Below are 13,104 nucleotides of genomic sequence, written 5' to 3' on the forward strand. Positions count from 1 at the left end.
GTGGAAATACACCTAGGAAGTGCAGTTATTTTTTTGTACTAACTGGGAATAAAAAACCATATCTGGAGCAACAAAATATTCTGATGCACTTAACACTATTTTCCCCCTCTACAATTAATGCAGGGCAAAATTGTCACTAAATTATTTGTTCATGTCAGAGTGGTATTTAAAACTGAAAGGAAAAGTTACTTAAGTGTTTTGAAATAATTTCTGACCCATAATTACATCAAATCATTCCAAATCCACAGTCACCACACATAGGTACAAAATATTGTCTGTAAAACAAATTTATAACAAATTAACAAACAATGCTAAATCATTTGCGACTATTGTTTGAATAATGAGAAAGGTTGAAATTATGACCATACCCATAATACTATACTAAGTTATGCACTTTCGCAATACCACCAAATCAGGAACACCACCACCGAATTTCAGAAAAATAGACCAGTTCTATAGAATGTAACGGTAACTGCTCTTTTGAAAAATAAATTTTAACTGAACTGAAAAAGTTTTCCCTGCTGATCATTGGTACAAAAATACAGTGTATTGCATTACTCTCACAAGTGAATAGGTACCCTTGTCAATGTTCAGTATGTAATGTCCAGTAACTCTTTAATTTGCAATGTAGGGATTTTAATATAACTAATGGAATTACATATACAACTGGTACAACAAAATCTTGAAATATTATGTAGATATCTTCCTTCATGGCATGCTATTACACAGTCTGTCAAATGTATCATTTGTGGAAAGAATAAGTGTTGTGTATTCTTCTAAATAATTTTTTTTATGCATACAATGAGAGTGAGCTGTAATCATGCACGAGACATTATGTGTGTGATTAAACACGTGCTTGAACAGTCTTAGGAGCAGGAAAAGGGCTAATTCAGTTAGGTTTTGGTTTGCTATTTTGTTTATTTGCATCCAATCCAGATTATTCCTGTATAGTGAAATATACACAATGGTATTGGACAAGCCACTTTTTACAATTAAAAATACATCAAATAATACATGTTATCAATTAAAATAATATTTTACATAATCTTAAGATACTTACATAAGTATATTATAATATAAATAAAATGATGACATGTTTACATGGTGTGAAACATTTTGAGCAGAGTACAAAGATCAGCAGAACATAACTTATCAAAATTTTATAAACTATTACCATGTGCCCTAACTTTCTATTAGCATAAAAAACTTATGAGTTTAGGTACTTATTTAAAAACATGTTATGAAATGAAAATTTTATTACAAATCATATTATATATTTACAGAAAATAAATGATGTTAAGACTATTTAGGGAGATGTACTACATATATACAAAGATAAATGCACGAGTACTCATGGGTTGGTACTCATAGATACACACACAAAAAACATTTTTTTGTCCTACGACTGGGAGATGTATGTACTCTTATATTTCTAGAACTCTCAATTATTTTCAATAACACAAATGCAGTACCTACCATCTTGCTTGGTTAAAATATAACTGAACAGCATTGTTACTAAGCTTTTTATTCTTCAAGCTATTACAATATCTTTATGAAAAACATGCACACTTACTTTGTTAATATATAATTTATGATCTATAGAAAATACTTAACATCTTAATAGTCTTCAGGCCAAAATACAAACTAAACTGTAATAAAACTTTGATAATGGAAGGGGAGGTGGAAATACATGTAAGTCCCAGTACCAACTGTCTATAAAAAAAACTGTATCTGGTACAACAAAATACCTACAGTAGAACCCTGTTATAATGTTTTTCAAGGGAGCACAACAAAAAAAACATAAGCAGGAAAACGTTATAAGCAGGAAATCTCAATTTAGCACATAACAATGTTCGAGCTTTGTACCAAAGCTATGTAAACAACTTTAATGTTAAAACCAAAGATATTATACTTGATACATGAATTTTCTGAAACAAGCCAACAATTTTTCAACTTCATCTTGTTCCCTGGTTAAATTTTGTTTGTCTTCAAAGATACACTGCCACATTTTTTGTAAAATTGTCTCACGATTCATGATGACAACATTAAGAGTGAGAACGCCTACTCCTTCGCCACCTGAAAATGTTTGATTTTGGGATTCCTACGTATGAATAAAAAAAAAAAATTATTTGTAGGCAATAGAAAACACTTTTAGTTATGCCCTCGCTCAATGGTTGGCAACTTAAATATCGTAGGACTATGTACGTGCATCTGAATACCCACTGCAATGGCAAGGCAGAGAAGAGTTGACTAAGGGTGCCAACTGACACGTAACTATGAACATTGTGTACCTTCAGTATATTGCATAAAATTGTATTTTAACAAACTTCATGTATTGTATGGCAGTGATTGTCAACATAAACATACATAAAGGAAACTTTTTATTGAAAGTGTTGGAATAATTTGGTTTTAAAACATATTTGCCCCATTTATTGAATGTTAGAAAGCAAACATTATAAGCAGGAAATTACACTGTTTATGAATGTTATATGCAGGAAATAAATACATTGTCCTTGTCGGGGAAATATTGGGACTTTAAAAATATGACATTATAAGCAGGAAAACATTATATGCAGGAACATTATAACAGGGTTCTACTGTATTTTGATGTGTCCAACATTATTTTTCTCCTTCAATTATTATTGTTATTAATGCTGGGAAATTAGTCACTTTCTTATTTGTTCCTGATGGCACAATGGTATCTAAGAATGAAAGGAAAAGTTCCTTAAGTGATAGGAAATTATTTCCAACCCAAAATTGCATCAACCAATCACCAGTCTGCTGTCCCTGAACATTGGTACAAAAATATTGTTTGTTTAATAAAATTTATGTAAAAAAATGTTAGATCATTTGTCGAGAACACAATCACCAATCTTCAGAACAATATTGACGAGTTCCATAGCATGTAAGTGATTTTAGAACAATAATTTGAAATGAACTAAACCAATTTTTCCTGCCGAACTTAAGTACAAGAAATCAGTCTGTTTACAAAATTATTATAAAAATATTAAATATTATGCTCAATAATTTGTGTGAAATTTAAAATACAGAGAAAGCAGATTAACTATTTACAGGAAGAATAAACCCTTCAATACCCATGAACCCTACTTAGCTTTATGAATTTTTAAAACATTTTAATGTTCAACTACATCACTACCTACTTCATAAAGGTTTAAAAATTCAGATAGTTCAATATCTATCATCATTAATAACAGATTTTTAATTTCATAAAAAAAACTTCTTTTGAACTGATATTTTAGTGCATCAGTTCATTTTTTGCAAATATACAACTAAAACAGCCTCAAATGTATATTTGCAAATGACATATTTTCTGTGCAAAAACATCAATTAATTCTAACAAACATCCACAACAAAAAAAAACCTACAACAGTGCATTACTATTAAATTGGTGAGTATTCTCATTTAATAATGAACAAAGGGTCATCTCAACATCTTTCTACGTAGGTATCTAAGCACAACAGAACCGATCCAGGAGAATGCAGATGATAGACAATCCCTCTATTGAATTCTTTATACATAGTAACTTTTCTACGAAAAAACATAATAAACCTATATGTATAGCCTACTTGCCACTATTTTGACAGCCCTCAAGGTATTATGCAACTGTGGAAACAGTCGACTTATCACTAAATAACTGTTAGTAGCTCAAATTACCCTATTATTTGCAACCAAAGTACTATGTTATTTTGAATAAAAAGTACAATTTAGCTAGTGTACTGAGTATCAATTTTTAAAGTGTTCATTTTTATGATAATCATGAGACAACATTTTCATGTACATTTTTCAAGTGGTTTGATAAATATACCAAACAAAATATTGCGAAGGAAAAACTGAACCAATAGATAAAATAACTCGTTTACAGAAACTATAGACAAATAAACTCACTAGAATTTAACTTTCATAACAATACATAAATATGTATAGATATATTACATGTGCACAAATCAGCAAGAAATAATTACACAATACTTATGTGTGCAATGCAGCTTCGATGAAATGTTTCTCGCATACGAAATGACTGCTTTTTAATATAAAGTCCTTCCTCGGAATTGCTGCCTGCCACAACAATCGGCGTTGTTTATGTTTGGGTGCACTGAACACATGACACTTGTCAAATTAACTGTTGTAATTTGTTTTACAACCTGGAGCAACGCAGCGATTTGGCATTTTACAGCACGATGAATTATTTGAACTTGGTTAAAAAAAATTAGAAGGTTCACATTACTTCAAAAACTGCCTCCAATAACCTCTCCACCATCCCGCCCCAAACAGAAAAATCAACATTACTCAAAACTTGCACACTTCAATGTTCAGTTTTATGCGCATACATAACTTTTTTATTATAAATAATAAACGTCAAAAATATAAAACAACTACCCTTCTTGACAAACGAGTACTTCTGATTTATTTAAAATAATTCCTATTGTCAACACGCTAAAACCGGACCACTGTCTTGTGGCGCCAGCGGCCGTTTCATGAACTAAATCAGTCAATAAGGGGGTCAAGTTGAATGCATGGCAAGATAGACAAGTGTCCAGACCTGTAGTTCTAAGGCCGTGCTCGCGGCTGCTAACGAACTAAAGGCACTAATAACAGTTTCGTTTAGAAATTTGTCAATAGATGGCGTTGCCTTTAATTTGTAACGCGCTTTCGTTTGGTGCATCACGTCTTTCCTATGGGTTACCTGATGCCTTACCACAAAAAGAAGTTGAAGATTGGCGTCCCGGTTTTTCTGATGCGTAGCCTTGATGCGCCGAGACTGTGAAATCAATGGGACTTTAAAATTGGCATTTCCCGTTTTTCAAATTTATGTCTTACAGACTTGAAACTTGGTATTTATGTTCCTTATATTATGATGTGTTTAGCCTGGGCAACGCCTGGTACTTCAGCTTTGATTTTTCGTATTGTTAATTAATTATGGTTTTCATAAAGAATAAAACTTACACTTTCATAGTAACGAGTATATGTGGAATTAATGTATTAATATTGCTTTGTCCATGTAATATTTTATACTGAGTCAAGTATTTTATTCTCTATGTTTCATCTCCGGAAGCATTGAACCGACATACTTTAAATTTGGTACTCGTATTCCTTTTGCTAAGTGACTACCCGCTAAGAAAAGATCTTACGAAAATCAGCTCCCAAAGGAAGGTTAAAAATCAAAATTCCTTTTTTTTCTTTCAAGTATCTATGTGCCTTACATAATTAAAACTCGGCAGGGATGTCCCTTATATTACAAAGACATCAACTAAGAACGTGGTTTCCCAAAAACTATATGGGAGGGGGGATTGTGGTGGCGTTATATATATATATATATAAGTATATTTTTGTTTCTTTCTTACAAAAATCTACCGTTTTACTCCTATCTCGATGATATTTTGACACTTGACATTTGAAAAACGAGGAAGGTCAACGTCTACGTGAGATTTCGGAAAAACATCCCCACACCCCTTAAAGCCAAATTTCAGTACATAATATGTACTGTCTCATGATATTTCGAAAATAATTATCCCCATCGGCCTACAAGAAGTCTCTTCACGATGTGTTTAGCCCGGGCAACGCTGGGCTCTTCAGCTAGTTGCAAATATTTCATCAGGCAGGACCTGGAGTTTAACTGTACACTGTGTGTAATAATTTCATATCACTTCTCACATTACTAATGTGGGTAGTAAATTAGGCCTGTTAACTAACACGTTTGTTTATTATATATGACCGTCAGTTTCTGTCGAGACTTTGATGCATAAGTACCGATCACATTAATGTAGGCTACTTGCACACTGAGTGATCATTGGTTCTTGTCCCGCTCCTATGTAATTTCTCGGTAAACTTACCGGCAGAACGGTGGAGAAAGTTGAAACCGCATTCATAGAACTCGTTCGGCGCACAAATGTATGGCCTCCATACCTGTTTCTATTTATGTCGAATTTTTGGTTGTCCAAATTGGCAGCTATAAAAATACAAACAAATAAGCTGAATGAATAAAAGCAGTGATTCAAGTGGTTTTAGAGAGGAAATAGAAAAAAAAATGTAGAAAGAGCAAAACATAATCATCTTCTGTCAAGTCTTCAGTAGGAAATATTTTACTGTAGATAGTATTGCGCCGGAATCAGTAGTGCCACGAACAGTTTCCCTATATTCTATATCGCATAGGCCGTACTAAAAATGTTCAAATGTTCCCCGCAAATTTTTTTTCAGGAAAAAAAGTTGTCAGGGTATTTTATGAGTTTGCGTGTGTATCGAATTTCTTCAAACTTGTAACACATACTAGTTAGGTCACCTCTCATCTCTATGTACTTAATTCAAATTAAGTTAATATATTCCAAAATGACGGCCAATTCTAATTTTTTTTTCGCTACAAAACCATATTACAGAAACCATTTTTTCAGCATGTCATAAAATTTGTACCACACATAGTTTTTAGTAAGGTGTCTTGATTAGTATACATTTTGATCATTTCGAGTTTATTATTTTAAAATGTTATTTGAAATGTTATTAGGAACTATTTCCCCAAATTTCATCTAACACGGTACACATGTAGACTATTAGTTAGTAATAAACCTACCTAGCCTTTTTTGTAATTTGTTTATACCATAAATAAAATAATAAATATTCTAACTAATCGAGATAAACTGACTATGTTTCTAAGTCCACAATACCCAATTAAAGGCAACTTGACTATTAATTACCTGTAGTTTCTTGTATTTTTTGAAGTGACTTTCAAAACCCTATTTTTGGAAAAAAAATATTGTAATACTTTTTTGTAACAGCTTTATTTATGTTTAAGATATGTATAATCAGAACAACACAGTCTATAATAAAGTGGAACGAAAAACACAACGTTTAGTTGTATTTTTGTCAGTATTCTGTTTTTAGAGCAATGATTGTACTTACTTGATGCTTTGTTTTAAAATATACGTTTTCGTATACTAAGTTACGTACAAATAATCTGTACACAAATGAATGTTAAGTGATATAAATATTCCAAGCAAAGAAGTGCAATATTATGATTTAACTTTATATGCTTTTGACAGTCCTGGATCATATATACAAAAATATCTTAATATTAATTACATGTATTAAATTAGCGTCCGTTTCATTTTAAACGTAGGTTATTAACAAGATTTTTAATTTAAATTGTGTAATATTATAAATATCAAAAAGGAGCCGAGAAAAAAAAGGCTTGCGAACACTAGTCTCAGGAACTTGAGGCAAATTAAAAAAAAAGTACTTATTTTAAAATGATATGCAAATTAACTCTCTGCACTGTTTATTTCCAATGACCATACCCACAAAAAGAAAGCAGCTTAACAAATATATGAGCAAGTAGAAAATTTGAATCACTAGTCTGCTAACAAAGCAGTATTTACATTTGTTCACAAACCTTTCATATGTAATGTGCTCAGGAAAAGAATAAACAGTTAATATATGAAGGTGAAGGACACACAAGTAAAGGTGTGGATCCATACGTACAGAACCATACAAAATAGAGCATGTATTTCAATACCCATAATTTCAAACAAAAACACAGTTCTTCCAACATCTTAAGCTGGGTTTACGATAGATTTCCTTAAGAATTATAACTTAACATCGAGCACACGATTAAGTCAAAACTACATTTTCCAGTTTATGATTGACATAGAAGTCGTTAATTCTAACCAATCACAGCACAAAACACATGGTCGGCCATTGTTCGAAACGGAGAAGCAGGTTTGAAATAGGTTATTGACAAATGGGATATCTATTTTTCGAAATGGATGATGATTACAAATGACAAATATACGAATTCTAACCCAAAATACTGCCTCGCTCGGTCCAATAATAAGACATAAACTTCCGGTTGAAAGGTTCCGGTTTGTTGTGATTGGTCGCTTCCCTTAAGTCTTAACGAAAAATATAAAATATAACCATTTCTGTTAAGTCTTAAGTCATCATATGGTTCGCACACGACTCGTCAAAATTCACACACGACCACGGTCTTAGAAACCAGGTCTGGACACAAGCGTATTTTCTTGACCCCCTTATTGACGGATTTAGTTCATAAAACTGCCGTTGTCGCCACAAGACAGTGGTCCGGTTTTAACATTGTGCTTTATGAACTTTTTTTAGTTAATTGCATTTAAATGATAATTACACATACTTGGCAGCTTTTTTTAAAAACTCGATGAGAGATGTAGGTATTACAAAACATTTTTCCAACGTTATAAAGAATTTATGTGCACAGTTCAAGAAAATGGCTAATGTTGATGTTTGATAGGTTATGTTTGTTATTGTTTTGAAAGATTATTTTCATAACTTTATAACGTCGGTCAACTACGCGCTATTGAAAATCGTGATTCGTAATGCTAATATTTTAATGCTTTTTTTCCGGGAGTTATATATGTAGTGTTTAATTAGACACAGTAGTCTAATAACTCTCCTATATACAAAATTTCCGCTACGAAAATAAAGTAACAGTTTGTGTAAAAGTACCAATTTCTGTGAAACTAATTATAACAAGAGCTTAAACTATGTCGCAAAATAAAATTGCAGTGAAAAGTTTGCCTAGTAAAAAATTGTTTAACAGTGGCTACAGGCCATTTCATTCCTCCATTCCTCTTATTTGTAGTACTTTGGATGATCAGCAAATGAATGCCGGGGAGTGTTCCAGGCTGTGGATTATTATTATTATTATTATCATAGCTGCAATTGGGTACAGAAGTGCCCGGTGGCAAGCATTCGCCCTACTTTTCCCGCACTCTTCTTCTGAACTTGTAATTTTTATACCAAATATTTATTACGTTTTTTATCTAAGCTGCCACCCAAAGTACATTTTGTCCAAATTAGGTCCCCAAAAATGTTTAGCTCCAGACCACCACCACCTAGAATGCCTGGTTGATCAGAAAAAGTAGAATTATAAAACTTACCTAGTAATGTGATAAAGAATGGAAAAATAATATTAATAATCAACATTAATGTTTGTTTTTAAAACACTTATAAGTAAGAATGCAGCTGTAAAAAAAGTATTAAGATTTCTTCAAAATTTGTAGGTGCAAGCATGTGGGTGCAAGGTTTAAAAATTTTGTTCATTGACTCAGTGTGACCCTTTGGGAAGCAGAGTGACACAAATAAATTGTTCTTACAATCCGCCAGCTATTTTCCTGGACTTAACAGTTTCCCTTACTGTTTTAGATTTGGCATTCACTGCAACCTTTTAACATCGTACTTCATTTCATTATATTTAGATTGTATTTTGCATATATTGAGATAACACATTTCCTCCCATTTCATAACCTTTTCACTTTTGAAAATCAAGACATAATAAAGGAACTTCAGTATAGTTTCAATAACACAGATGCAGTTTGCTTGTTTCAACGATGACTAGGTATGTTGTTACCTAGGATTTCTTTTTTCCAAGCAGTCACAATATCTTCATGAAAAACAAACATACTACTTTCATAATAAAAATAAGACAGACACACAAGTACTCACAGATTGGTACTTGTAGAAAGCAAAAACACACAGTTTGTACAACAAATTTAGGTACTCAACAGATGAAGCTCGCTTAAGCTAGCAAAACCATTGCGACCGCGCTTCCGCACAAAAATGTAAACCAAACTGTGTGCGTGTTTAGTTTCTACAAGTACCGATCTGTATATGTATGTCTGTCTTATTTTTAATACGTAATTAGTTTCCTAGTGGCCTTTGTCACGCATTTATACATACTACTTGGTTAATATATAATTTATGATCTACAGAAAATCTTAAACATCTTAATGGTCTTTAACCGAAAATACAAAGGAAACTGTAAAAATTTTACAAAATGGAAGGGGAAAGGTGGAAATACACCTAGGAAGTGCAGTTATTTTGCAGTACTAACTGGTAATAAAAAACCATATCTGGAGCAAAAAAATATTCTGATGCACCTAACACTATTTTCCCCCTCTACAATTAATGCAGGGCAAAATTGTTACTAACTTATTTGTTCATGTCAGAGTGGTATTTAAAGCTGAAAGGAAAAGTTACTTAAAGTGTTTTAAAATAATTTCTGACCCATAACTACATCAACTCATCACTAGTACACAGTCACCACACATAGGTACAAAATATTGTCTGTAAAACAAATGTATAACAAATTAACAAACAATGCTAAATCATTTGCGACTATTGTTTGAATAATGAGAAAGGTTGAAATTATGACCATGCCCATAATACTATACTAAGTTATGCACTTTAGCATTACCACCAAATCAGGAACACCACCACCGAATTTCAGAAAAATAGACCAGTTCTATAGCATGTAACGGTAACTGCTCTTTTGAACAATAAATTTTAACTGAACTGAAAAAGTTTTCCCCGCTGAAGATTGGTACAAAAACACAGCGTATTGCATTACTCTCACAAGTCAATGTTCAGTATGTAATGTCCAGTAACTCTAATTTGCAGTGTAGGGATTTTAATATAACTAATGGAATTACGTAACTTAATAGCAAGTAAGTACAAATAAATATTTTAAAATCCATATATGTAAACTTCTTGAAAAATTGTGTAGATATCATCCTTCATGGCATGCTATTACACAGTCTGTCAAATGTATCATTTGTGGAATGAATGTGTGTTGTGTATTCTTCTAAATAATTTTTTTATGCATTCAATGAGAGTGAGCTGTAATCATGCACGAGACATAATGTGTGTGATTAAATACGTGCTTGAACAGTCTTAGGAGCAGGAAATGAGGGCTAATTCAGTTAGGTTTTGGTTTGCTATTTTGTTTATTTGCATCAAATCCAGATTATTCCTGTATAGTGAAATATACACAATGGTATTGGACAAGCCAAGTTTTACAATTAAACATACATCAAATAATACATGTTATCAATTAAAATAATATTTTACATAATCTTAAGATACTTACATAAGTATATTATAATATAAATAAAATGATGACATGTTTACATGGTGTGAAACATTTTGAGCAGAGTACAAAGATCACCAGAACATAACTTATCAAAATTTTATAAACTATTGCCATGTGCCCTAACTTGCTATTAGCATAAAAAAAACTTATGAGTTTAGGTACTTATTTAAAAACATGTTATGAAATGAAAATTCTATTACAAATCATATTATATATTTACAGAAAATAAATTATGTTAAGACTATTTAGGGAGATGTACTACATAATTACAAAGATAAATGCACGAGTACTCATGGGTTGGTACTCATAGATACTCACACAAAAAAACATTTTTTAGTCCTACGACTGGGAGATATACTCTTATATTTCTAGAACTCTCAATTATTTTCAATAACACAAATGCAGTACCTACCATCTTGCTTGGTTAAAACATAACTGAACAGCATTGTTACTAAGTTTTTTATTCTTCAAGCTGTTACAGTATCTTTGTGAAAAACATGCACACTTACTTTGTTAATATATAATTTATGATCTATAGAAAATACTTAACAACTTAATAGTCTTCAGGCCAAAATACAAACGAAACTGTAATAAAACTTTGATAATGGAAGGGGAGGTGGAAATAGATGTTAAGTCCCAGTACCAACTGTCTATAAAAAAAAACTATCTGGTATAACAAAATAACTATTTTTATGTGTCCAACATTATTTTTCCCCTTCAATTATTATTGTTATTAATGCTGGGAAATTAGTCACTTTCTCATTTGTTCCTGATGGCACAATGGTATTTAAGAATGAAAGGAAAAGTTCCTTAAGTGATAGCAAATTATTTCCAACCCAAAATTGCATCAACCAATCACCAGTCTGCTGTCCCTGAACATTGGTACAAAAATATTGTTTGTTTAATAAAATTTATGTAAAAAAATGTTTGATCATTTGTTGAGAACACCATCACCAATCTTCAGAACAATATTGACGAGTTCCATAGCATGTAAGTGATTTTAGAAAAATAATTTGAAATGAACTAAACCAATTTTCCCTGCCGAACTTAAGTACAAAAACACAGTCTGTTTTAAAAATTATTATAAAAATATTATGCTCAATCGTTTGTGTGCAGTTTAAAATAAAGAGAAAGCAGATTAACTATTTACAGGAAGAATAAACCCTTCAATACCCATGAACCCTACTCAGGTTTATGAATTTTTAAAACATTTTATTATTCAACTACATCACTACCTACTTCCTAAAGGTTTAAAAATTCGGATTGTTTAATATCTATTATCATTGATAACAGATTTTTAATTTCATAAAAAAAACTTCTTTTGAACTGATATTTTAGTGCATCAGTTCATAATTTGCAAATATACAACTAAAACAGCCTTAAATGTATATTTGCACATGACATATTTTCTGTGCGAAAACATCAATTAATTCTAACAAACATCCACAACAAAAAAAACCTATAACAGTGCATTACTATTAAATTGGTGAGTATTCTCATTTAATAATGAACAAAGGGTCATCCCAACATCTTTCTACGTATCTAAGCACCACAGACCTGATCCAGGAGATTGCAGATGATAGACAATCCCTCTATTGAGTTCTTTATACATAGTAACTTTTCTACAAAAAAACATAATAAACCTATACATATAGCTTACTTGCCACTATTTTGACAGCCCTGAAGGTATTATGCAACTGTGGAAACAGTCGACTTATCACTAAATAACTGTTAGTACTTTGGTTGCAAATAATAGGGTTATTTGAGCTACTATGTTATTTTGAATAAAAAGTAAAGTTTAGCTAGTGTACTGATTATCAATTTTTAAAGTGTTCATTTTTATGATAATCATGAGACAACATTTTCATGTACATTTTTCAAGTTGTTTGATAAATATGCCAAACAAAATATTGCGAAGGAAAAACTGAACTAATACTATATATAATAATATAATATAATAATAAAATAATATAATAAATAATAAAATAACTCGTTTACAGAAACTATAGACAAATAAACTCACTAGAATTTAATTTTCATAACCCTACATGGTAAATATGTATAGATATATAAACATTACATGTACACAAATCAGCAAGAAATAATTACAAAATACTTATGTAGCAATGCAGCTCCAATGAAATGTTTCTCGCCTACGAAATTACTACTTTTTAATATAAAGTCCTTCC

The 13,104-nt window shown here is 31.5% G+C and overlaps 1 long non-coding RNA gene across 1 annotated transcript; it reads right to left on the minus strand.

The window, feature by feature from the left end:
* Positions 1-898: 898 nt before the first annotated feature.
* On the minus strand, positions 899-8,948 carry LOC134542810 (uncharacterized). The gene is made up of 2 exons (XR_010076854.1): positions 7,403-8,948; positions 899-5,968 (listed from the first exon to the last, which is right to left on the minus strand). It is a non-coding gene; the product is annotated as an uncharacterized LOC134542810 (long non-coding RNA).
* Positions 8,949-13,104: the final 4,156 nt, after the last annotated feature.

Source organism: Bacillus rossius (genome assembly GCF_032445375.1).
Source record: "Bacillus rossius redtenbacheri isolate Brsri chromosome 9 unlocalized genomic scaffold, Brsri_v3 Brsri_v3_scf9_2, whole genome shotgun sequence".
NCBI classification, from domain to species: Eukaryota; Metazoa; Arthropoda; class Insecta; order Phasmatodea; family Bacillidae; genus Bacillus; species Bacillus rossius.